Here is a 25,027-nt window from a genome sequence, read left to right on the forward strand (position 1 = left end):
TAATAAGGAAAGACTGGCCAATGGGAATCCTATCTGTGCTCAGAATGTGCAATGAGCTTGCTTCAAGATGTACAGGGTTAAAGAGATACTAAAGAAGGGAAAGGGACCTGTCTGTGCCAAAATGTTTGTGGCATCCCTGTTTGTAGTGGCTAGAAACTGGAAAATGAATGGATGCCCATCAATTGGAGAATGTCTGGGTAAATTGTGGTATATGAATGTTATGGAATATTATTGTTCTGTAAGAAATGACCAGCAGAATGAATACAGAGAGGCTTGGAGAGATTTACATGAACTGATGCTAAGTGAAATGAGCAGAACCAGGAGATCATTATACACTTCGACAACGATATTGTATGAGGATGTATTCTGATGGAAGTGGATTTCTTTGACAAAGAGACCTGAGTTTCACTTGATAAATGATGGACAGAAGCAGCTACACCCAAAGAAAGAACACTGGGAAACGAATGTGAACTATTTGCATTTCTGTTTTTCTTCCCAGGTTATTTTTACCTTCTGAATCCAATTCTCCCTGTGCAATAAGAGAACTGTTCAGTTCTGCAAACATATATTGTATCTAGGATATACTGCAACATATCTAACATATATAGGACTGCTTGCCATGTAGGGGAGGGGGTGGAGGGAGGGAGGGGAAAAATCGAAACAGAAGCGAGTGCAAGGGATAATGTTGTAAAAAAAATTACCCTGGCATAGATTCTGTCAATATAAAGTTATTATAAAATAAAATTAAATTAAAAAAATAAAAAGATGTACAGGGTTAATATTGAGTAATGAAAGGGTTCTCTTCTCCACTTCAGAAAATGTGAAATTATTCTCTAGTTGTTTCCTGTCTACTTGATATACAGTGGAGAAAATTTTTTCAATTTGCTTTGTATCTCTAGAGTCTACTTCTAAACTTTTAGATCTTTTCCAGCTCTGGATCTACGAACAGGAGAATTTCTTTAGCAAATGTAAAGGTATCTTAGTCTTTAAGACTAAGATACACCCTTCTACTAAGAATGAGGATTCAGGTGGGATACTTAGTATAAAATGGTGAGATCCTTCGACCCCGTGGGGCCTGAACTTTTGTATTGCTTGATATAATAGCAATGGAGAAGTTCCAAAGGTAAATGATTGGGAATACAGGGGTCCCATTTAACTACTGATATGCCATGTTGCTTTCCTAGAAAGAGGAAAGGATGTACCAAATTAAATCACACAATTGTTTGAACTACAGGCATCTTGTCCTTTCTTTAAGACCATACAAATAGTGCTTAGGTGGATGGCATAAAAGTCTGGCTCTGAGGAGAAAAAATTGGAGGGCAAAATCTAAAATTGTTTCTAATGCTGGATTCTCTTAGTATATGTGATTCACTCCAACAAGCATTTACTGAGCACTTACTATGTATCAGAAGCACTTAATACTGGAGATACACAGAAAAAATGAAACAATTCCTGTTCTCAAAGAACTTCTATTCTTGTAGGGCTAGGATTCTTGATCCCGATCCATATATAGATTTTAATGAGTCTATGAAATAAAATAAGGGAAGAAAATACAGCCCTTTTCCACTAACTCCTAATTGAAGTATACCAATTTCTAACCGAAACATTTAAAATAATCAATAAGTAAATGAAACAAATAAACAAATAAATAAATTATTCTCAGAAAATATATTCCAGAGGGGCCGAGGTCCACAAAAGCTAAATAATCTATGTTTCTAGATTGTCTAGGTTAAGAAGGTGATGGAAAATATGTATAATGCAGATTAAATTTAAAAGCATGTTGTGTGTACATTTTTTTTCTTGTAGAGTCATTTGTTAAACTTTTACCAGTGTAAATAGCAATTCTTTCTGTTCTGGCCAGAAACTCTGAGAGTCTTTTTCCTCCCAGACTGATTCTTTTGTGAAGGCAAACTGGGTGATCTTTTGCCTCAATTCTTGCCTAGCCATTATGCACTGAATGAGTGTTCCCTCAAACAAACCAAGACTTGGTAAAGACCTTAGCTTAAAAAAGTCAAGGTCTCCCCACTGCAGCTGGGCACTTGCCACTGGACTCTGATGACTGGGGGAAAGAGTAAGACTGATTACTCTGCATGACTCTGCCTCACTTAAATCCAATTCACTTGCAAGTCAAGACATCATCCTGTTGATGATTTCAGTGAAATCTGGAAAGACTTACATGAACTGATGCACAGTGAAGTGAACAGAATCAGGAGAACATTGTACACAGTAACAGCAATATTGTTCTAAGAATAACTGTGAATGACTTAGCTATTCTCAGCAATACAATGATCTCAAACAATCTCAAAGGATTAATAATGAAGCATACTATCTCCAGAGAAAGAATTGATATTTATTGAAGCACATAATTTTTCTTTCTTTTCTTTCATTTTTCATTTTAGTTAAGTCTTCTTTTTTTCCCCATTGGAGCATCTTATTTGTTTGTATGTTTTACACTCTTAGAAAAAGAATCCCAGGATTTTTCCTCCTCTGTGTTTTTGTCTTGCTTCCTGTCCATGATGCCAGCTGAGGTTATAAGCACAATGAATCCAAATTGATGAGATGGCAGCAGATTATTCTGCCACTTTTCCAGATCTTTCGATTGAATATCAAATCTGGGGCTGATTACATCACACTTGTTTAATCTGCCCCTGAGGTTCACAACAATTTTTCCTGTTCTGTGATCATCAATGATCTCAAATTCGCTGATGTAACTGTGCTTCATCATCACAGTTAAGAACCTGAAAATTACTTTAGAGCATGACCTAATGGGAACCTGGCATTTTCCTTGATTTTCTGCATTGTTGATGCTTTTGAGAGCATCTGCCAGGACATTCATTCTCCATAGTGGCAGTGCTGCAAGATGGAGGAAAGAGGATGGGATGGGAGAACCTTATTCAAGTCTTCTTGTAGAAAATAACTAATATGGGACGATTTTACATAATTGTTCATATATAGTGTACATCTGATTGCTTACTATCTCAGGGAAGAGGGAGAAAGAAAATTTGGAACTCAAAGCTTTAAATAAAAATGTTAAAAAATTTAAAAAAGACATCACCCTTCTGATGTCATTAGATCTTTTTGAGACTGAGGAATGAACAACAAACAGCAACTTCACCACAGGGAATAGCAAATAGGTTAATTTGTCTGGAATGTAGAGCCACAGTACTATGAAATCAGTTTGGAAATGGAAGTTGATGCCAACTTCTGAAGGCCAATTATACCAAATACAGGACTTTATATTTTATCCTTAAAGCAAGAAGACATCATTGAAGCAACTAGATCAAGAGGGCGTTCTGGTTAGATCTGTGCTTTATGAATACTAGTTTTGTAGCTGCTGTATACCAATTGTTCTGGTTAGAGGGGAGAATGGGGGTATAGTAGAAAGCAATGACTTTGTAATCAGGGTTCATGCTTTTGAGTCCCAGTTTCTGATTGTGTAATTCTCTGCGAATTCCTTTACTTTTCCAGGTATTTGTTTCCTCATCTATAATAAATCAAGGTGGGGTGAGTTAGATGATGGCTAAACATCCTTCTAGTTTTAGACCTTATGAGCCTAGGAATTAGCAAGAGGCATGTTATCTATACATAGTTCCTGGATATTGGTGGTAAAGGGCTTGGGAGGCTTGAATGCAGAAATTGTCTTTACAATCCTTCCTCCTTCTTTTGGACCACTCCAGAAACAGAATAAGAAATAAATATTTTTTAGGTGATTGTGTATCTTTTAGGCATAAGGGGATCATTTCTATCTTTAAGCCAACAACTGCTAAGGCTCTCAAGGATAGGAATGGAAGAACTGATCCTGGTGGGTAGCAAAACTTCAAAATCTTGTGGTAAAATAAGTGTCATTCTCAAATCATCTTCCCCCCCCTTTCTCAAATATGACTATTAAAAACTCCTAGATGAAAATGTAATGGCATTGTGGTGTCTCCTGGAATAAATTTCATATGAAGTATTGTACATGTTAAAGGCATTTATATTCCCAGAGAATGTGGGTATACATTTCACTTGTCCCTATGAATTTACTCAGCTGGCTTTAATAAAGTGAGGGGAAAAAAAATTTAAAACTCAACAACTGTGGGAATCTTTTCTCTGTGTGTACATTATGAAGCAAGAAGGCCCTTGCAACAATAATTTCACACCAGCCCCACACATGTGCACAGATGGGAAACCATGAGTAATTCCCTGTCATATGTTTTCCAGCTTCTAGATATGTGGAATACCATATTCTGTATCAATGCTAGAGTGAGACTGGGGATGATAATCAAATAGGCACACCTTGCCCTTTGCTGTTACCCCATAATAAAATTATTTCTGGTATTTATAAACCCTCTTTGGCCAGAAAGTCAGCCCTCAATGAACTTGCTACCTTCTTCCTTTTGACAGATTCAATTTAATTCAACTCTGTATGGAGTAAGAAGTATGTTGCTATAGGAGCAGAGGGGCAGTGGATAGAGCACCAGCTATGGTGTCAGGAGAATCTGAATTCAAATCTGACTTCAGACACTTGACACTTACTAGTTGTGTGACTGAGTAAGTCACTTAACTCTACTTGCCTGGTCCAGAACAAGAAAAGAGCAGCATACTGCTATAGAAAGAATCAGAGAACTTGGATTCAAACTCTGTCTCTGCTACTCTCTATGTTTCTTCATCTCAAAAATAATTCAAGTTGATCTCTAGTATTCATTCTAGCTTTAAACCTATCATTGCAGGTAGCTCAGGACACAGGAGACCTGAATGAATTCAAATCTAGACCCAGGCAAATTCAATTTCTTATTTATCTCAGTTTCCTCAACTGTCAAATAAAGAAAATGATAGCACCTATCTCCCAGGGTTGTTGTGAAGAGCAAATTAGATAATATTTTTAAATGCTTAGCATAATACCTAACATATAGTAGATACTCAAAAAAATTCTCTTTTTTCCCTTCCTTCTTTTCTTTTTTCTTTCTTCCTTTGTTCCTTCTTCCTTTTTTCTTTCTTCCTTTCTTTGTTCCTTCCTTCCATACTTCCTTTCCTCTTTACTTCCTTCTTTTCTTTTCATCTCTTCTTCTTTCCCTTTTTCCCTTCCTTCCATTCTTTTCTTCCTTCTCTCCCTCTTTTTCTTCCTTCCTTTTTTCTTTCTCTCCTTCCCTCCTTCATTCACTCTTTCCCTCCTTGCTATTGAATTGAATTTTCCTCATTATATTCAGGGATCATAGAATCACAGATCGAAAGGAAGAAAGGTCTATAGAATCCAGTGAATTTTAAACCCTCATTTGACAGGAAACTGAGGCACAAAGGTCATATAGCTGCTAAATCAAAGGCACAATTTAATTCCTTCCAGACTGCATAGCTATCTATCGTGACTCCTATTTACCTTACTCAAAGCCCACTTCCTAAGAATTCCATTTTGGGTCTTTAGTATTGACCAAAGAGTAACTTTATTTCATGGGTCTATGAACCTAAAACACTAATAATTTCTATTGTTTAATATTTACTAAACACCTACAGGGACTCAGGAACCAAAGAGAAGAACATCATAGCAGGCTCTTCCTGTCCAGTGACTTTTTCAATCAATACTCCACACTTAGAAAATTTTTGTTTTTAAAATTAGAAAAAATGGTCCACACTCCAGGTTGGTGCTTTCTAAATCGAATAATAATTACTGCCGATATTATCACTTTGAGGAGTCTCAGGTACACCTTCATTTCTTTCTCCATTGGTTTCTTTGTGACCCAGAAAATTGTACCAGTCACTGAAAAAAAAAAGGATATAGTAGTTACAGGCTCTTTTACAGCAGGGATGCTATTTCTTATTAGGGTAACTGGAGACAAAATTAGACTTTGTTCTACCTTTAATGTGTCCCCAATCACAGTAGATCAAGAACTTGCCAACTCTAATAAAGTGAACTGATAGTGTGTAAAGCAGACCACTAGAGGTGATCTGATTATAAGACCCTGGGAGTATGCCCACAGTTGCAGACTCATAGCTAACATGGGGGGATCAGAGCTTTGTTCCATAGCATCACAATTTAGAGGGTGCTGACAACACTTACGCTTCTTCAGCAGCTTAAAAACAACTGAGCTTAGCACCGAGTTAGCAAGAATAACTAATTAAAATAGCAAGCAAGATGATATGCTTTTCCAGCCAAACCTTAGGTAAGCTTCCCCATACCCAAGAAGAAAGACTCTGCTTTGTCCTAGGGTACCTATGTTCCTCACACTCCAACTAAGTTGGTCTTTAAATTCTAATTTAAGGATTCTTGGTGTGCTACTTGCTCCATCTGTATTTTATAAAGTTTATCCTATGCACACTCACAACAAAATGCTAATTATAGCTCTTCCTGGATGATTCAGGATATACCTCTGAAAACCAGAAGAAGAAATATTTGTCTTGTTATGTGAAGTGTTGGAAGCATATAAAATGTAAACTTCTTAAGAGAAGGTCTGAGTCCACTTTCATGTTAACTCCATACTTAGCTAAACTAGGGTAGTTCCCAAGTAACGGCAAAATTATTTTCTAAACCTATTATTTAGAACTTAGAATATAGTTTTTCATAAAAACAATGTCAAAAGTAGTAGCTAATTTCTTAGCTCACACCACAAAAGTCCGTATTTATTGCACCTTAGTACTGATGGTATAATATGTTACAAGCCTGTGGATTCTAACATAACATTCTATTGGAAAATGGCTTTTGAGTTTTGACTTGGCATGTAAGATAAGAAAGACACATCTCCTTACTGTGGTAGAAAGAAGAGACTCTTCTATCACCTTGGCAAGAAGGAAAGTCCCCTGTCTTTTTGGTGAAAGAAAGGAATTCCCCACTATGGTAGAAAGGAGGGAGCCTCCTTTTGAAGGGATATTCTTAAGGCAGATGTTTATGTGAGAAAGACTATATGTAAAATATTAACAGTATAGTCATGATACATTCACAGAACCAATAGAATAATAAGCTCCTTAGGGAAGGCACTATTTTGGTTTTGTCTTTGTGTCCTCAGAACTTAGTCCAATGCTTGGCACATAGTAAACATTTCATAAAAGCTTATAGAATATTGAATAAGAAAATCAATGAGTCTTTAGTACACAGATTGTTTTGATAATTACAGACTAAGTAAAGCTGAGGTATGTGAATACAGAAAAGGTAAGATGGTACAGGAAGTGAAAGATGAGCCTGGGTTGAAGTCAGTTTATACTATTGATTAGTTATGGATTCTTGGATAAGGTGGCAAGGTGGATAGTGTACCAGGCCTGGAATCAGGAAGACCTGAGTTGAAATCTGGCCTCAGACACATACTAGCTATGTAGTACTGGGAAAGTCATGTAATTTTGTTAGGTTCAGTTTCCTTATCTGTAAAATGAGCTAAGAAATGGCAAACTACTCTAATGTCTTTGCCAAAAAAACCCCAATAAGGTCAAAAACAGTCATACAGGATTGAATTGACTAAACAACAATTTGGACAAATCACTTAATTTTTCTTAGCCTTGATTTCTTCATCTGAAAAATGAGGATAAACAATATCTTCATCACCATCATCTTACAGAGCTGTAGTGAGGAAAGTTTTTTTTTTTTTTTTAAATATACGGCACTTAAGAAATAAGGGCTATTATTGTTTGGGGTTGATACTTTGTAGAGGGCCACAGATAGCAGGTTTCCCTCTGGGCTGAAGAGTCCTATACCTCACCCAGAGTTCCCGCACTATCTGCAGCCCTCTATAGATATTATTTTTTAAAATCCATATCTGTGATTTCTCTGTGTGGAAGTTTCCTCTAAAAAATGCAGATGAACTAAATCATTTATAACATACAGTTTTAGAAAATTACTCAGGGGACATCATGAAATGCAAAATGAATAATTTTGATTATATTAAATTAAAAAGGTTTTGTACAAACAAAATCAATGCAGCTGAGATTAGAAAGGAAGCAGAAAAATGGGGGAGGGGGATTTTATATCCAAGATTTCTGATAAAGGTCTCATTTCTAATATATATATACAGAGAGAGAGAGAGAAAGAGAAAGAGATAGAGAGAGAGAGAGAGAGAAAATTGACTCAAATTTTTAAGAATACAAGATATTGTATAATTGCTAAATATCAAAGGATATGAATAGAGAATTTTCAGAAGAAATTAAAGCCATTTCTACTCATATGAAAAAAAGTTCTAAAACATTTTTGATTAGTACAGATTTGGTTAGTATAGATATTGGGTCTGTATCCTAAAGAGAACATAAAAAAGGGAAAAGGAATTTTGGTAGCTGCCCTTTTTGTAATGACGAAAAATTAGAAACTGAATAGATGCCCATCAATTGGGGAATGATTGAATAAGTTATAGTATATTAATATAATTGAATATCATTGTTTTATAAGAAACGATGAGCAGGTCTGGAGAAACTTACATGAATTGATGCTAAGTGAAGTGAGAACCAAGAGAATATTGTACACAGCAACAACAAGATTATGTGATGATCAACTGTGTGGACTTGATGAAGCAATTCTCTTATTGGCTTTTGATCAAGACAACCAATGACTCAGTAGATCTTGAAGCAAAAGCAAGGCATTACAGCACTGACTCACATGAGTCCCTAGAGTCCCCAGAATTTTCAACAATGAGGTGATTCAGGGTAATTCCAATAAACTTGTGATGGAGAAAGCTGTTTGCATCCAGAGAGAGGACTATGGGGACTGGATGTGGATCACAACATAGCATTTTCACCTTTTTTTGGTTGTTGTTTTGCTTGTTTGTTTTTTCTTTCTCATTTCCCCCCTTTTGATCTGATTTTTCTTGTGTAGCATATTAAATGTGGAAATGTCTAGAAGAACTATATGTTTAATCTATATTGAATTATTTGCTGACTAGGAGAGGAGGAATGTGGAGAGAGAGGCAGAAAAAGTTGGAACATAAGGTTTTGCAAGGGTGAATGTTGAAAATTATTTTTGCATATATTCTGAAAAATAAAAAGCTGTTATTAAAAAAATAAAGAAAGAAAATTATTCAGAGCATTGAGAAATTAAAAGACCTGCCCCTAATTATATAACTATTATGTGTCAGAGGCAGAATTTGAATGCAGGCTTTCCTGATTTCAAAGCTAGCCCTCTCTCCATCCACTTTCTACTCATTATTGTCATCTACCATAATTTATCTGGAATATGGGAGATAGTTTAGATCTTTATTAAACCTTTAGATCTTGATTAAACCATTAAAATGTGTTCATTCTCCTAATTGCATGATATACTAAGTTTCAAGTTGTCATGACCAGAAGCCCTTTGAGGATTATGAATCACTAATAGTACCATCTTATTAACTAGAAAAATATGTTATGATAGAAGCAGCTATCTATGTTAAGGAAAATTAAAATCTTCTGAAGGCAAAAAATATCAGGAGAAGATGAGCCAGAAAAAGAGCAGCAGGACCAACTGAGAGCTGATTTATGTCTTTTCACAACTGGCATGATGGTGGATCTATATTCTCTAAAACAATGTTAATTTATGCCTATAAAAATCCAGATGACAATATTGTGAAAAATATAAAGTGGATTTCTTAAACTAAAACTTGGGGCTCATGTTTGTGATTCTATAATATATATCTTGGAATTGTCTTTTAGGTCTTAGAGAAGCTTCAGAAATATCAAAAATCATTTCTTCCCTTTCTTGAATGCCTTTTATCTGGTCTATGCTCAAATTTCATTACTCACTTCTTTCTACAGGGTACACAGCACAAAAAGACCATCTATTTTGAGAAGGAAGTACCATGGGAGCAATTCATTTCTCCATTAAAAATGGAGTTCTTAGGGAAGTGGGGAAAAAATCTTTTGTAGGAAAATTCTGGGGACTCTAGGGACTCATGTGACTCAGTGCTGTAATGACTTGCTTTTACTTCAAGATCCACTGAGTCATTAGGTCTTCTTGCTCAAAAGCTAATGAGAGGATTGCTTCATCATCTTAAAGTACCAGGCCCCGATATGTCTATTTCGACACATGTTCCAACTTCTGCTACATATATGTAGATATGTGTACTTTTCCATGCACACTAAGGGTAAATAAAATTTAAAAGTATTTATTAACTATATGCCAAGCACTTTAAAAATATTATCTCACTTGATCTTTACAATAATTCTGGAGGTAGGTACTATTATTATCCCTATATTGCAGCTAGCTCATTGAGGCAAACAAAGGTTAGAGGATTTGACTTAGATTTCATAGCTGATTTCTAAGGCCAAATTTTTCAGCTCAGGTTTTCCTGATTCTAGGTCCAGCTCTCCATCCATTATGCTATTTAACTGTCTTTCAAAAGAAACTAGGAAGGGAGTTCAAAATTACTTTGGGATGAATTCTAAGATTAGAGTAGATACAAAAGTATTCAAACAAGGTAAGGAATGGATTTGACATTCTGAAGTTTCCCAAAATCCAAGGTATATCCTGATATATATTTTACTGCCACAAATTTTAGTTTAAAAATCTACATACTTTATTTTTTGTAGTGTTGCCATTTGGGTATTCATCAGTTCACAGAGGAATGGAACCTTAGAGCCCATAGTCCAATTTCTTTATTTTACAGATGAAAAATCTGAGCTCCAGGGAACTTTCTCAGTCATACAGGAAGTAAGTATATGAGATAGGATATGAACCTTGCTTCTCTGACTAGAGATCTAGTATTTTTTCTTCTTCTTTTTAAAAAAAGATCATTGAAATCCAATTTGACTTTTAAATAAATCTATAATCAGTTTTTTTTAAAGAAAAACTAAAACAATAAAAAGTAAACAGTGAATAAATATAACAATATCCCTTCAAGGAAATAATGTTAGGCTAAACACACAAACACCTACTAAAAGATGTATGAAAATCTGTTAAAAGTGATTAGAAAAGCATGGAAAGACATTCATGCACTTGTACAACTCTCTTAGCTTTGTATGGCAGGATCAAAACTGTGAGCATCTAGTAATGAAATGAGAAGGTCAAGCAACAGGGTGGTACAAGATCATAATTAGACAGTCATTTTCATTAAGACTGCAGGGGAAACAGCATTTAATATGTAGTGAAGTGAGAATTTAAATTTTCTCACATTTTGATCAGAAGGCAAAGTTAAGAAGAGGGGAAAAATACTTGATCTTAAGCTCTACCAACTGGCTTTAAAAGAAATAACCTGGCTATGCTGCCTCACCAGTGCCAGAGTACTATTAACTGATTTTGAGCCCGCCCTCCTAAGCCCAATAGGAAAAGACTGACAGATTGACTCCTTGAGAAATGAAAGTTAGAGAAAGGCAATCTGTCACACAAGCTACCCACACAGCAAGGAATGAGGTCATCCCGAAAGGCAGCTCTTATCAGGTTTAATGGTGGGAAATGCCAAACCACAACCATCTCCTGCACAACTTTAGTCAATGGAAGGAAGACCTGAAAGGCCCTTAAACAGCCCTGTCTGAATATACCAGGTTACCCATCTTGCCACTGACCTGAATATGGGGAAGAACAAAAGGATCAGAAAGAATTCTAGCTGACACAAACTAGGAGAGAGGGCCTTTGGCTGCTGGAGCAGGAAATAATGCTACGGCGAAGTCAAAGACCAGCTTCCTTCTGAAAAGGAATCAAATTGTGATAATTATTGCTCAATGAAACATCCATCTTTCCAGGACTTCAGGCTGTGTGCACTCCTGATTTGATTATGCAGTGCCCTCAGAAAGAAGCCCGTTGAACTACTCTTGTTTCTTTGCCAAGAAAAACCCCAAACGGGGTCACGAAGAGTAAGACACGACTGAAAAACGGCTGAACAAAACTGAAAGCTTCTTTGAGGGTCTGGGAGACGTATATGACTATGATGTTATGCTTCTGCTTGGCAACACCATGTTGCTTGTTATGACAACAAACTTTTCCTTTGCCTTCCCAAAGCTTTTCAGATAAAATACTAAGGCTTGTGATAATCGGATAATGCTGATCTTTATCCTCCCATAATAAAAGGATAGAGAAATTTCAGGTGCCTAGGAGTGAAGATATGTATGTATGTAAGTGATAGAGTCTGTGTCTTCCCTGGTATAAGGATATTTGAGCAAGTATTTGGCAACTGATGGTCTTAAGGAGTTGCCGGAACCCAGAGTTACACAGCCAGAACATATACAGAACAAAGAAAATATTCAGGGCCAAACTAGGCCCTGAAAATTACTGTGGGGATGATAAAGGAAAATAGCAAGCACTTAGAAGACTCTTTAAGGTTTGCTAAGAGTCTTACACTTTTATCTCACTTAACACTGATAGAAATCCTGTGATGTAGGTAATACAGAAAATAATAATTAACCACATTTTAGAAATAAACAAACTTAGATAGAAGTCACTTGCCCATGGTGACAAAACTAGTGTTTTGAAACAGAATTTGAATTCAGTCCTGTTGACTCCAAATCTTGCACTTTATGCACTTCCCTTAGTCTACTCTTTCTGTACTGCTTCTTGCCCTCACTTTGAGCCTATAACCACTGCTATGGTTCCTCATGTCCTCTTGCCTTTCCTCATTTCCATTTCAAAACCTGTCCTCAGGAAACGTTCTGCTATCATGTATTATAGCAACTAGGTGCAATCCTGTTTGCCTCAACTTCTTCATCAATAAGCCGGAGTAAGAAATAAAAACTCCAATATCTTAGCTAAGAAAATCATAAAAGGGGTTATGAAGAGTTATAAATGAGTGAACAACATCATGTAGTGTACTCAAAACTTGGTTAACATAAGTGTCATTGCATTATTTTTCTAGTGAGTTCTTGCAGTTTACATTTCTCCTAGCATTTTGGAATAAAAAGTCTCATCTTCTACTAAGAAACTCAGACATCTTGGAGTCTGATGAAGAAAAGTATATGGAAAAGGGGAGGGAAGCAGTAATAAGGACAGGCTATCTTCTTTATTGGTTGGAAACTGACACCACAAAAGTGTGACACCTCCTCCATCTATCCAAAGGCCAGCCCTGTATAGTCCTTCACTTCAGAAAAGAAGCTGATTTCTTAGCCCAGTAAACAGCTCCTTCAGGCTTAATTGTCTACTCTCAAGGTTACCTATTTTGTGTAGATTAGAGAAGCTTTTCCAGGGGCCTCTCCCCAGTTTTCTCTTAAGCATATGCATGAATATGCACATGCTTAAGAGTATTTCCTATTGATTTAAGACTATAGTCTGATTCCTCTTGTGATTACATTTGGGTTGAAGTAGGGATAGAACCCCTCTCTAAGATCAACTTGTAAAGTTTGTAAAAGATCATGGATTCTGAGCTGAAATGAACCTGAGGCAGAATTCTCACTCAAGTTCTTTTTTTTTTTTTTTTTTTTTTTTTTTTTTTTTTTTTTTTTTTAACATATACTCTGCTCTGCTTCTTAGTGCTTAGGAAATTATCTCGTTACTCACTGCTTCTTAGTGAGATAACAGAGAAAGGAGGAAGAGAGGGAAGGGATATCTAAAGAATGGGGTGAAAAAATTGGAACACAAAGTTTTGCAAGAGTGAAACTATCTTGGCATGTATTTTGAAAAATAATATTATTACAGTAATATATAATAAACAATTACATAATTCTTATTACTACATTATTACTAAAAAAGAATGGAATAAAAGATGGGAGACTGGGAATGGGGCACCCATAATGATTCTGCATAAGTTTAGCACATTTCTTAACGCAACTGCAGAAAAACGGAGAAGCAAAAACAAAGCTTGAGAAAGAAATACCCCTGATCAGGTGGGTAGTTTAATAGATAGCTTGATTTATCCATCTAAATGCTACTAACTTGAAAAGCTGAGAACTGGATGCAAGTGTAGATCCTGCCACAGAAAATCCTTCTCCCAACGAATGGAATTAACTCTTATTTTTTGGCTACTATATAAAAACACTAATCTTTACTTTACCTACTAGTCTAATCACCCAGAAAACTGTCTTTTATCTTTTCTAGATGGCTTTGTCTCTATTGCTTCCCCTTTCCTTTTCCTATCCATTTATATAAAAGACAAAGCATGATAAAATGGAAAGATCGTTGACTCTGGAATGAAAAGACCTAGACACAAATTCTACCTATGATACTTCCTAACTTGGGTGATCATAACAAATCATTTCCTCTCAATTGACTTCAGTTTCCTTATCTATAAAATTAGAATATAGAACTCAATGGCTTTCCAACTCTATTTCTGGATACTATGTATACATAAACATTTACAACAAAATTTCAATTTTTTTGTTTTTTTATTGTTATGAAATTCATAAATATCTACAAGCATGACCATTTTACTATATTAAAAAAAACAGAAAAAAGAAAATTGTATGTGATATTTTAAGTCTCCTCTAGGTATGTAGCTGTTTGTTGTTGTTTTTTAAAGGATATTTTAAACTTAGCATGATAGTTTCAATATTGCCATGCGTGCTTGTGTCTCCTGAACTTTCTTCTGATCTCATAAGTATATTTTTAGAACATGTTTTACTAATGCTCTTTTCTTTCATTTCTTTTTGGGGGGTAACATCACTATTTTTCTCTTCACTATACCAAACTGTAATATAATCTTGGAGAATTTTGGACATACTATCAAGGTAGAGTAAGACAGAAGAAAGAAGAGAATTTTTTTTTTCCTTTGCTGAGGCAACTGGAGTTAAGTGACTTGCCCAGGGTCACACAGGAAGTGTTAAGTGTCTGATATCAGATTTGAACTTAGGGCCTCCTTACTTCACAGCTGGTATTCTATTAATTGTGCCACCTAGCTGCCCCAAGAATTTTCCTTAAAGGCATATATTGGACTTGCAATCATGAATTATAACAAATTACTATTACATACTACTCTCACTAAAATCCTGAAAGGTGTATAAAACAAGTATTATCACTCATATTTTACAGATAAACAAAGCAGCTAACTGATAATCAGCAAATGAAGGGAATAAGTACTTATTAGGCATCTATTAAATGTATATAAGTGATAGAGTGATATAGAGGTATAAGTGATATACCATATTGTCTTTCTAATAAAGGTACAGCACTATGAAATTATTTAGGACCAAACACAATTATGAGGATAATAAAGGAGAGTATAAGCAATTATATAGTTCTTTAAGGTTTGCAAAATGTCCTTCATACTTCATCTCATTTGATCTTATGTGATACAGACAATAATAAATTATCTATATTTTAGAAATAAAGAAACAAAATTAGATAGAAGTCACTTGCCAGATACTGTGTTAATTGCTTTTTACACAGATTATCTCATTTAATCCTTACAATAACCTTTCAAGGTAGACACTGTTATTATTCCCTTTTATTATTGAGTCATTTCAGTCATATCCAACTCTTTGTGACCCCATTTGTTTTAGGGTTTTTTTTTGCAAAGATATTAGAGAGTGATTTGCCATTTTATTCTCCAGCTCATTTTACAAATGAGGTAACTCAGACAAACAGGATTAAATGACTTGTACAGGTCATAGAGCTAATAAGTATTAGAAGGTGGATTTGAAATCAGGAAGATGAGTCTTTTTGACCCTAGGTCTAATCCTCCAGCCACTGTACCACCTTACTGCCCATATTTACCATTTTGCAACTGAGAAAAAAAAGACAAAGAGAATCAAGTGACTTGCTCAGGAACACACTGCTAAGGGTCAGAGGATAGATTTAAATTTGAGTCATCCTGACTCCAGACTCAATCTATATCCACTGTATCTCCAAAGGCAGAATTGATACTTGAGTTAATTCTGGATTTCCAAGAAAAATGTTTTTTGCCATGGCAGAGAAACTGATGTCTCCTCATTTACTAATAGTTCATATGGAAACAAAGTAGAAATGCTTCCTACAAAAGCCAAACGTTAAACTGAGTTCCGAAGGAAGCCAGAATTTTATCACTAACTAAATTAAGTTTTTTTAGCTAATTTTTACTTTGTAAGGAATAGAGAACCCTTTGGAGATGAGATCTAGAGAAATAAGTTTCCTATTATTTTTACTAATTCTTTTTCTATTAACTTTTCTTTTAAAGTAGTATTTCTAGGAATTTCACACCACACATTTGTTCATTTTCTTTCTTTCTTTTTTCCTGAGGTGATTCATTCAATAACTTTATATTCAAACCAAGTAATTTGGGTCTGAATTCCCCTCTGATACTAGCTATATAATCATGAACACACCATTTAACATACCTAAGCCCTAGTTTTCTCATTTATAAAACAAGAATAATAATACCTGAACTACCCATTTAACAAGGTGTTGTGGAGAAAAGTTTTTTTTTTTTTTTTTTTTTTGGTAAATTACAAAATACTACAGAAACATAGATAATTTGAATGGGATGATTTTCATAACCTCCTGTGATGCTATTCATCCAAGCTATTACCAGGGTGCATTGACTGGAACATGGCCTCATATTGCTAACTATTGGGGAGAACAACAGGCTTGTATTTCTTTAGAGGTAGAAAAAATTGGGGTTAGCCCCTAATGAGAGAAAAAATGAGCTTAAAGAGGAAGGTACCACTTGGTATTCTCCTATCTCTTTCCCTAGTAGTACTATCCCAGGTGAGGTCCATCCTGGTCTGGTCCCATTTCCACCTTCTACCATGACAATATTCCCTCTATCTATAGTTTCTTAGAGTGTTACAGAATCTCAAGATCTCTTTCATATTGAGACCTTGGATCCTATGGTCCAAATAGTCTCACTGATGTTTCCCTCTACCTTTGCTTACTTCTAGAGAATTTGATGATATTTATCCTGAAAATGAAAATGCTAATGAGAGAATTGCAATTATATTTTTAACTGTATGGTATAGGGACAGCTAGATGGTGTAGTGGATAAAAGTCCTGAAGTCAAGAAAACTTGAGTTCAAATTTGGCCTCAGGCCAAAAAGCTGTGTGACCCTGGGCAAGTAACCCCAATTGTCTTAATAAAATCATCATCATCATCATCTTAATAAAAATAACAACTGTATGGTGTGGCTATTTCAAATCTGTGCTTCACATTAAGATCCTGGGATTTAAGACTGGAAGGGACTACAAAGGGCATATAATCCATTTCCCTTACTTTACAGATAAAGATGCTAAAGAGGTTAGAGACCTTGTCTAATATCACATGGTAAATGGAAGAGCCAGTATTTAAACCAAGATTTTTTTTACACCAAAGTCCAGTTCTTTCTACTAGCCACATTGGCATTGCATAAATTGAAGACTCAGGAAAAACCTTTGTTTCTGCTTTGGTGAGCAGCTGAGAGTAAGCTAACTCAAATATATTAAGGCAAAAGATTTCTATTTGTAGCCAGCAAAACAGGGAGATCATCTATTTCTAATTTCTGCTGTTAAATGAGTGGGTGCCCATTGAAAACTCTACCCACCTTCTTACTGTGTGAGGCAAAGAAAAGTCTTGGATGATGCCTATATATGATTTTTTTTTGGGGGGGGGGAATGCGTAAGGCAAAGGCTTATTCCCATTGCTTTTTTTTTGTTTTTGAGGCCTTACGTTAAAATTTGGCTTTCAAAAGGACTCTGGATGTTGTCATTATTTCTACATTCACTCTAAATCTCTAAGATCTCTTTACAAAAAAAAAATAGTTTCTCTAGGATCTGTTCTTTGGCATGAAATCATTTTAGGGAGGGTTTGTGATTTTTTCCCAGAGAAACTCACACACAAGAAGAAGTACAGAAATGTGTGCTCTTTGCCTTCTGCTGCTTTTGTTTTATTAGACCAATCAGCCTGAAAAATCCTTTAAAGTAGGGCATTAAATACTTCGTGGCTGGGAAGAAATCTTCTGGTATGCTGAGTGAGGAAAAAGGATATGTGTAGAATCTGTTCAGAGATGCTATGTTTTATTCAGATGAGCTCCTCTCAAGGAATAGAGGAAAAATCCAATATCCAACAATTTGGTTTGATTTGATAAGCATTTATTAAGTGCCTATCATTGTTCTTATTGCTAGGAATGAAAAAACAAAAACAAAAGATTGAGTTCCCTTAAGGAACTTGCAACAAATGAGCAGGAGGTTGAAGAGGAGACATAACATGTGCACAGATAAATATATTTAGTGTAATAATGGAGGGTATTAAGAATTAAGGGATGAAATTAGGGGAAAAAACTTCATTGCAAGAGCTCAAATGAACCATTAAAGGACATGGCCATTTCAAGAGGCAAAGATAAAAAGAGAGACATGGAGGGAAGAAATAAAATGTCACAGCAAGGTAAACATCAAGGAGATCAGTTTCATTAGCTTACAGAAGAGAAGAGGAGGGATATTGTGAAATAGTATAGATATTCTAATATGCTTAGAGTCCTATCCATTATCAGAAGATGTGGGGGTTTTAGTAGGATATAATTCCATATAAGTTAACAATATAATACAGTAGCAAAACAAACAAACAATTTTGATTTTAAGCCATATTAATTGAAGCACAAGTTCTAGGACAAGGATGTTTCATCTGGGGTCTATGGACACATAGATAGATTTCAGGGAATCTGTATACTTGAAAGAAGAAAAAAATACATCTTTATTTTCACTAACCTTTAATTGTGATTTCCTTCATTTATGATTTAAAATATTCTAACTAGATGACCTCTCAGTACCCTTCCAACTTTAAGAATCTATGTGCAGAGTGACTAGGCTGGTAAAGGAATAGAATCTATATCCTGTGAGAAAGAAATGAAGAAATTGGAAAGCATAACCTAGAGAAGAGAAGACTCAAGGAAGATAAGCTATTTGAAGAAAGTCTTTAAATATCTGAAATACTCTAAGGAATACCTGGAAATATCATGGAAGTTGCTGGTCATGTGGAAGAGGGAATGACTTTATTATGCAAAACACTATGTATGCTCATTATTGCTCTTGCTGCTGCTACTACTTTAATGGGAATTACTGAGACTAATGAGTGGGAAGTACAGGGAAGCAAATTTCAGTTCATCTAAATGAAAAAAAACTTCTTAATAATTAAAGCTATCTGAAAATGAAATAAACATCATTGTTTCTCTCTCTGGAGGGCAAGTGGATGCTGGGGAACCACTTATAAGGGATGTCGTGGACAGATTTCATCTATTTGACAGAAATCTGGACTACTAGGTAACTTCTGAGGTTCCTTTTAAATTTGAGATCATAAGAACTTATAAACCTTAGGGTAGTAATGTTGGCCTTCTGGAACATGAGGAATAAAGTCATAGACATAGAAAGAAAGATAATTATATTTTCACAAGCAGGCATTTTAGTAATATGGTCTGTTGAGTGGGATCTTTTTACAATTAACAAGCATTATCTGGTAGATTTCAAGTGTAGATGTTCAGAATCAAATAACTTTTCTTTTGGAATAGATTCAGGATGTTATGCAGTCCATCCCCCATTAGAAAATTATATCAGAATTCTGAAAATTAGAGAAGCTAATGACAGCTAGTATGGCAAGAGTTGTTGAAGGTATATCAATTCCAGGTTGTCAGATTTGAAATTCAGACCCAGGTATTCTTGGCTTTGGGGAGTCATTTCATTTACTCTTTCATACTAACTCAAAGGATTATTCTTGTTATTCTAAATGTTAAGCTAGGAATTCCAGATAGTTACCTACACTTTAATAAGTGGTTAAAGAAACTAGATTAATTCAGTATTAAAGAAGAGTATCAGAGAAAGTACTTGTGTCTTTAGTAGTAGTTCTTACTTCCATAGTCAGCTTTATATTTGAACAGAATAGATTATTCATAATATGGTTTGATTTGGACTCCTCTCCCCACACCACTATCCTCATCTTATCACTTATATTCAAATTCTCTAGAAAATAGGGTCCAATGCTTTAATTCTACAATATAGGATATAAGTAGCTCTAGGTAAGATAAAATCTAGCTGTTTAAATTCCTCCTAAAGTGTAAATGATTGAAATCAGATTCTTTTCTTGGAGTAAGTTATTTTGAGGAAAAGATTTAAAAAACAGAAAGACACTAAATACTTAAAGGAGAACCTCTAAGAGAGGAATGTGGAAAAATGTGTGGGTTGCAATGAAGACAAACATCATTGACCTCCTAATTTTTTCTGAGACTTGATTTAATAATCTGAGGCAAGGTTTTCAGACAAAATAAGATAACTATATCTGTCACGATGAGCTAGGAGTCACACTTGTATCCTTATAATCAATCAGTCAGCAAACATTTTATTAAGTGCCTACCATGTGCCAGCTACTGTGCTAAATAAGTGCTGGACAACAGAGACTTAGCTCAAGTCACCCTCCTTAATGTTTCCTTTTGGCAGCAAAATTTTAATCACAAGAAACATCAGGAAAGATCCCCAATATTTAGTCTTTTTTAGAAAGTGATGGGAAAAAATCCTTTCCTAGCATGAGAAAATAATTATGTTTGGAGTAAGCAAAATGAGAAATAGCCAAAGTTTTAGATTGTTTTAAAAACACACATACATGTCTGTTTTAAGTTTCAAAACTTTCTCTTTTTTAAGCATTCCTATATTAGAAAAACATGATCAAACAGATTCAAAGTCATGCAGTCATATCTCCATAATTAGGTAAAGAATCAAATTGGTTTATTCCTAAATTACCTTGATGATTGGAGGTGAAAAGAAAATAGATTATATTATTATTTGCTTATATTATTTAGATTCTTGCCTGATTCTCTGTCACATTGCCCTGGGAAATGCAGGCTTTTGCTATGGAACAGTGGTGTCCTATTTCATTGAATCCCAGTGAGAACTTGTGATCTGAAAACTATTCAAAGGAAAGCATGGCTTTAAGGGGGTTAACAAGAAAGAAGAGGGACTAGTCTCATTACAGCAGCTCAATAAAATAGCACATGGAGATCCTGTGGAAGATGATTTTCTCCAAAAGAATTATGTTTCATGTGAACTTTTATGCCCTTATCGCAGCAAAGCTTTTTCTAGAATGTATTATAAAAATATGAGTAGTAGGTAGTCCAGAAAGACTGGAGGACTAGGGGAGTTGGAGGGGTGAGTGAATTTGTGTGTGGGAGGGAACTGATAATGGAAACTTGGTAGTGTACATAGAGTGTGGGCAGAGGAAATAAATCATATGTGAACTCCTTACTGGAGGGAAATACTGGGGGGGGGGGGAGGGAAGAAACCAAAACAAAACAAAACAGATGAAGTAGAATTCTGTTTTGCTGGTCACTAAGCAGTGAAAGAAAGCTATCCATACCGAGTTTGCTAGGTTTTTTTTTTTTATTGAAAAGCTATTGGAGGGAGGGGAGTGGTTTAATGCAGCCCACCACAAGCTGAACCAGTAGTGAAAATTATTACTGCAGAAAAGACAAAGCAAACTATCCTAGATATTGGTTACATCTCTTAGGAAAAAAAGCTATTCTACTTTAATGCTGGGGTTCTTGTGCATTCCTGCTTCCTCTACTGAACATGGCTACCTTTGCACCTATTATGTTCTCAGCAGATCTAGTTTAGTATCAAGAATTATTATTATTATTTTTTTTTTTACTGCTTTTTCAGGGCATTGCTATTACCTAGTACAGTCTGATCTTTTAGAAAATGCATTTCCATTAGCCATGCATTTATAGGGCAGAATCTAATCCTTAGGGCATCCCTGGTCTTACTGAGACTTAAATGCAAGAGTGTGCACTCTGGAACTGAAGGAATTTGCATAAAACTAGCTCTGTGCTCATGAAGAGTGACCTAGTTAATCTTTCTCTACAGATTATCCTTGTATTTTTTAATTACAGAGTTTTAGTCCTCAGAGAGCATGGGCTTTAAAATTCATTTTGGAATGAATACATGCAATTCAAGTCAACAAACAGAATAGCAGAATCTCATATAGGGCCATAAGATTATCAGTCTAGAGCAAAAAGGGACCTTGAAGGTCATCTAGTCCAATACTCTCATTTTGCAGACGGAGAAACAGACCTACAGAGGTTAATTGACTTGGCTAAGGTCACACAAGTAATAGTATGGGGATCTAATTTGAATCCAGGTCTTCTGGCTCCAAATCTTTCCATTGAACCAACTGCTTCTCTGCATCCAGCTTATGTCTGAATCAACATAAGAGCTCAAATTTATGAACCTTAATATTGGTGAAGAACATTACATAAAGTCAAGTATCTCATTTGATTCTCACAACAATCCTGTGAGGTGTTTTGTTTGTTTGGTTGTTTGTTTTTCAGATAAGAAAATTGAAACTCAGATTTGTCCCCAGTCAGCTACCTAGTAATAGTCTGAAATGGGAGTAGGACCTAGGAGTTTTCTTCCAAGTTCAATGCTTTGTTCATTACACTAAACTATCTTTTTTGCTTTGTATGAGAAGTCATTTAGATTTGCTTGATTGTGTTCTTGTGGAGTGAGGGAGAACCACATCCAAAGATGATACCTTATTCTATGTACAAGGCAATAACTGAAACAGTCCCTTCAAAGAGATTAAAATAATCGGGGCACAAATATGTGCCCAGTAATATTTTATATTACTGAAAATCTAATTTATTAAAATAAGAGCACAACTAGTTGATTTGCCCCCAAAGAAAATGTTTTTGCCATATGCCATGTTCCTTGGTCTACTATACATATCCAGTTTATTTAAGATCACCAAAGAGTCTTTCTCTACCCAACTCTCCATTTTATTGTGATAATTTAGGTAAGACTATAAAAATCATTTAGAATTGGAAGAAAGCTTAAGCATCATTTAGTCTAATACCTTTATTTTACAAAGATAACAAAACTGAGTCCTAGAAATTTCAGTAAGGTTATAGAAATAGAATCAGTATTTGAACCTGCAACCTATAATTGAAATTTTGGTGCTCTAGTTTCTTCTGTATTATACTGGTCTTTATTCAGGTATGTATTCTAATACCATTCAGACATTTGACTTTAGGAATTCAATGAAAATATACCTCTAGGAAATGATCATCCTGCTGAGAAATATCTTTAAATAAGAGCAGTGTGAGGCTGTCTAGAGGCTCATCTGATTTGTTAAGATTCTCCTAAATAAAAATATGGTACTAAATTGGAAGGCTTTATCGTATGATTATAATTTTGTGATTTTAAATAAATTAGCTTTTTTAATTCTAAAATTCTTTTCCTATTGCTTTTGATTTGTAGCTATGTCAAGGGCTTGTGACATCTTGGATAGCCTGGAGAGCTCTGATTATTCTAAAATAGTTACAGAGGAAGTAGCAATGACATGGTACCAACTCTATCCCAAGGCTTGTTACACCTCCTTCATCTCTGTTCTGGAACAATTGCATTTATAGGGACTTGAGAGACTTTAGTCTTCTGATATGTTATCTCTAAAGAAATAAGATCTACTTCTTCCCTATTTTCTTCTACTTTTTAGCTTTCAAATTACTCCTCTGTAAGGGGTCAGACTATCCCAGAGAGCAATCCAGCTGTAGCCTATAGTTTAACTTGCCTTTAGGGCATTTTCCCACCATTGATGATCTCCTTATGGCTTTAAGAAACTCTGCCTAGAGATCTAAAATTACAAAAATAAGTCTTCCTTAATTCTAGAAAGTCATATATCTTATAATAATTCACCTAAGGAATGTACTATAACACTAACATTATGCTAGCAATTCCAATCCAGTGGTCAGCCTCAGCAGCCATCTTGAATCCCTTCCTGGATGGACACAGTAATCTTTCCTTTGCTAAAGCATAATGCAGAAAGTCTAAAAGCCTTGTGACATTGTAATTCCCTCTTAGAAAGGCACAGTTGGTTTAATCAGATTGCAAAACTCACTCTGCAGAACACTATGTTAAAAGGCACTCTTGTGGGTTTTGCAAGGTATCCTATTTCTATAACATCTTTAGCTCCAGAATAAGGAGAAAGAATAAAACAAACAACTAATCCTGTAAATGGGGTTCCAAAGGGAAAGTTGAATCTTCTGGAACAGAAGATACAAAACAGTAATGTTACACTATCCCTTGTAACAAAATGGAAGTTACTTTTAAAAGTTTTATTTGTACCTTTTAAAATGAAAATACCACAGTCATTTACTGATATTAGCTTTCCCCCTCTTCTACAGAACTCTCCCTTGAAGGAAGATAATCAAATCTATGACAGAGGGATGTCTTAAGACAATGCAGTATAATCAACATTCCATAGCTATGGTTGCCTTCTCCATTATCTCCATACCTAAAGACCAGTAGTATGTTTCATTTTCTGGTCTTCTGAAGCAAGATTATTCATTATAATTAATTAATCTGAGCAAAGGTACCTTTCATCCTTATTGGAAATCACTTTTTGGACAAGTAAGGTCTTCTATTTCATAAACAATCTTTACTCTTTTTCTCATGAATTCAATTTAATTCAACCAGAATAATTAAGTGATCACTTTATGTCTGGATCCATGCTAGATGATAGCAATAGAAAGAAAAAAAAGACAACCATTTTCAGGGCTCAAAGAAAGATACAGATTTAATTGAGTTAACTTCCTCTCTCATTTAAACTTTACTCTGTGCTTCTTTGACCCGTATTTTAAGAGACATGACACAGTAGTCAAATTTTTCCTGCACTATCTTCCACTATTCTCTAATTATCATTTCTTCTTCTTTATTTTTTTCCTCCTCTTCTTCTTTCTTCTTTTTGCTCCTAACTATAGCTGGTCAGTTTGGTCAATTCATGAAAACACTAATCAGTCAGTTTACTAAAAAAAAAAAAAATGCAATTTAATTAAAGTGTGTAGTGTAGAGTACTAAGTGTAGTAACTGGTTGTTGAATCAAAATTATTTATGGGTCAGTATCATATTGATATAATCAAGTAAAGTAGATGGTAGAGACAAATAGCTAGGGAATTTCAACCCCTACCTCCTTCCACCCCTCCTCTCGCCGCCCCCCTCCCAAACAACTGAAGCAACAGCAACAACAACAATAACAATTAGAAACGATATATACAACTGTTACTGGGGAAAAGGCCAGTTCTGTGGGACCTGGAGGATCTGGTTAGGCTGCCTCCCTAGCTGGAATCCACCAGATAAATGGTTCAGCCCTTCACCTCACTCCTCCCTCACAAAAGCAGTCTGTGTTAGTTAAGGCCACAAGATTAGATTATTCCAGCACTTTTTTCAGTACAACCTGGTGTTAGATGAGATCAAACCCAGCAAAACTCCAAGAAAGAGAAATGCATTTTAAAATGTTGCTTCCCTTTGTTCCTGAGATAAATGCCTCTC

The 25,027-nt window shown here is 35.3% G+C and overlaps 1 protein-coding gene and 1 pseudogene across 1 annotated transcript in view; both read right to left on the reverse strand.

Annotated features, from left to right (window-relative positions):
- The window catches only part of MAML2 (mastermind like transcriptional coactivator 2), a 414,851-nt gene that overhangs the window by 215,835 nt on the left and 173,989 nt on the right, over nt 1-25,027 (reverse strand). The window lies entirely within an intron of this gene.
- Nucleotides 1,687-2,885, reverse strand: LOC127554900 (40S ribosomal protein S15a-like; annotated as a pseudogene).

This window comes from Antechinus flavipes, chromosome 3 (genome assembly GCF_016432865.1).
Source record: "Antechinus flavipes isolate AdamAnt ecotype Samford, QLD, Australia chromosome 3, AdamAnt_v2, whole genome shotgun sequence".
NCBI lineage: Eukaryota > Metazoa > Chordata > Mammalia > Dasyuromorphia > Dasyuridae > Antechinus > Antechinus flavipes.